This window comes from Mandrillus leucophaeus, unplaced genomic scaffold (assembly GCF_000951045.1).
Source record: "Mandrillus leucophaeus isolate KB7577 unplaced genomic scaffold, Mleu.le_1.0 Scaffold1597, whole genome shotgun sequence".
Lineage (NCBI taxonomy): Eukaryota > Metazoa > Chordata > Mammalia > Primates > Cercopithecidae > Mandrillus > Mandrillus leucophaeus.
The window spans coordinates 263,262-266,628 of record NW_012101584.1 but is presented as its reverse complement, the minus strand read 5'-3'; positions in this window follow the sequence as shown (position 1 = coordinate 266,628).

The following is a 3,367-nucleotide window of genomic DNA, read 5'->3' as shown; positions in this document are numbered from 1 at the left end:
TTACAGAGACACAATGAGGTTAATTAACTTGCCCAAAGTGACATAGTTATTAAATAGTAAAGATAGTTTTTAAATACAAGCAGTCAAGATACATCTCAAAGAGAGAAGAAAAAATATTAAATTATTAAGGAAGTATAATATTATTTAGTGGGACAGGGCCATCTTGCAATAAATTTTTTTTTCTACATAGAAAAATGTGGATTTCAATTTTTGATTAAGTTTCACCATTTTCTAGGCTCCTGTTCTGCTCCGTAGGCATATTAACAAAAATCTGATAATGTAAATAAAATGACAGAGTATGGATCTCCAAAAATTCCTCCATAAAAACAATGAAATAAAACTGGCATAAATTGTCGGAATGCATACTTCAGAACTCTGTAATTCGACCAAAGGTTTACAGCAATCTAGGAAGCATTTATAAAAACAAACAAACAAAACAAAACACAGTAGAATCTTAGTAGAAACAGTAAGTTTTGTGGTATTTTAAGTTACTCTATTCACATACTCCTCCATCCAGCTCAGTGGTAGCCTTGAAAACCAACAGCTTGATATTATACTGAAACCCAGCAGACTGGCAGCCACCACAGTAGGCAGAACCAGCAGAGTGGCAGTCACCAGAGTAGGCAGAAGGCATTTGGATCTCTTTCATATCACCATCCCAGAAGAATTGGCTTTATTGACTGGCAGGTGGAGGTCCCTGGAGGACCCACTAGCAAAGCTATCTTTATTCTACTTTACTTTGAGATCACCCTGTAGGGAAAGCCTTATATTTGGGGGCATTTGTGTAAAATTTAGAGGCAATTGTTTGAATTCACAGTAGCCTGAGGCAGTGGATAACAGTTGGGAAAAATCAATAGGGTAACCAAATAGTTTTAAGGAGAAACTAGAAAATAAAGTATTTTAAGGAGTTTTAAAAAGCTCCAACATATTCCCAGGAGTCTATCAGTTAATGTAAAAGTGTAGGGCTGTGAGAAATCTCAGGGCTGTACTCAATTTCAGGAAAAACTTTAGAAGGCCCTCATTTCTTATGTTTGGTTTAACTTCAGGCTCTGTATGAGGCAAAAGAGAATGCTAAGAGTTGTCAGTGCCTGGATAAGTGTCAAAGGCATGATCCAACACACACAGAAATCTCCTTGACAAAGACTGGGTGACTTACTTATTCAATGCAACAGGCCTAGAAAAATTATTTAGAAAAGTAACTAAACAAACAACAATAAAAAGTCAAAACAGCAAAGTCTAGAAGGGAGGAAAACCTGATTTTCAGATTTTCAAATTACATTATTTTGCTTTTTACCAAAAAATGTATGAGACATAAAAAGAAACAAGAAAGTATGGCCAATACCTATGAAGAAACAGCAAACAATTAGTGGCAAGTTTTCCTAAAAAAGACCATATATTGGATTTAATAAACAGTTTAAGACAGCTATTTTAAATTTGTCGAAACTACATATATTCATGCATAAAGAAGTTAAGAAAAGTATGAGAACAAAGACTCACCAAATAGAGAATATTAATACAGGATTAGAATTTTTTAAATTTCTAAGTTATAAAGAAAAATAACTGTAATGAAAAGTTTATTAGAGGGGTACAGCAGGAGACTTGAGAAGGTGAAAGATGGAATCAGTAAACTTAAAGATAAGACAATTAATATTACTTAATCTGAGAAAAATAAAAGAAACAGAGTGGAAGAAAATGAACAGATATTCAAACATTTGTATCAAGGAGGCAAATATAGTTATAATGAGGGTCACAGAGAGGAGAATAAAAGTGGCAGAATAAATACTTAAAGAAATAATTGTAGAAAATTTCCCAGATTTCTGTAAAACTATTAACCTTCATATTGAAAAAGCTATATTACATTGAAGTAGAAAAAATTCAATGAGATTCACACATACACATATGATAATCAGTCTGCTAGCAAAATAAGCAATTAAAAGACAAGGACAAAGATAGATCCTCAAAAGCAGCACAAAAACAGCAACACCTCATGTACAAGGGATCCTCAATAAGATTGTCAACAGCCTTTTCAGCAAAACCCTTGGAGGACATAAGGCAGTAGGATGATATACTTGAAATACTGAAGAAACAAAAATCTTTCAACCAAGAACTCTGTAACCAGCAAAACTGTCTTTAGAAAATAAGGAAGAAATGAAGACATTCCTGAATTTTAAAATTGGGAGAGCTAATTACTGTTAAATCTGATGTACAGATTTGTGTTCAACTTTTTAACACCCACATGTAAGTTGGATCATGTGGTATTTTTATTTCTGTATATTTCTTATTTTACTTAGCCTAATGTCTTCTAGGTTCATTTGTGTTGTCACAAATGGCAGAATTCCCTTCCTTTTGTGGTGGAATAATATTCCATTATATATATGTGCCACAATTCCTTTATCCATTCATCAACTGATGAACACTAAGGCAATTCCCATGACTTGGCTATTGTGTATAATGCTGCAAAGAACAAATGAATGCTGATATCTCTTAGAAATACTGGTTCTATTTTCTTTCGATATATACCACAAAGCAGGATTTCCTGGATCTTATGGTAGTTCTATTTTTAATATTTTAAGGCAATGTCATAGTGTTTTCATAGTGACTATACCAAGCTACATCCCCAGCAACAGTGTAAAAGGGTTCCCTTTTCTCCACATCTTTGCCCACATTTGTTATCTCCTGTCTTTTTGATAATAACCAACCTAACAGGTGTAAATTGATATCTCATTGTGGTTTTCATTTTCACTTCTCTGATGATCAGTGATATTGAGAACTTTTTAATATATTTGTTGGTCATTTGTATGTCTTTTTTTTTTTTTTTTTTGAGATGGAGTCTCGCTCTGTTGCCAAGGCTGGAGTGCAGTGGGGCCATCTCGGCTCACTGCAAGCTCTGCCTCCCAGGTTCATGCCATTCTCGTGCCTCAGCCTCCCAAGTAGCTGGGACTACAGGTGCCCACAACCACGCCCAGCTAATTTTTTGTACTTTTAGTAGTGATGGAGTTTCACCGTGTTAGCCAGGATGGTCTCGATCTCCTGACCTTATGATCCACCCGCCTCGGCCTCCCAAAGTGCTGGGATTGCAGGCATGAGCCACCAGGCCTGGCCTGTATGTCTTCTTTTAAGAAATGTCTAATCAGGTTCCTTGTTGATTTTAATTGGATTATTAGGTGCTTTTTTTGCTATTGCATTGTGTAATTTTTTACTTAATTTGGATATTAACACCTTATAAGATATATGGTCTGCAAATATTTTTTTTCCATTTTAGATTGCTTTTCACTTTGTTAATTGTTTCCTTTGCTGTGCAGAAGCTTTCTAATTTGATATAATCCTGCCGTCTATTTTTGCTTTTGTTGCCTGTGCTTTTGGTGTT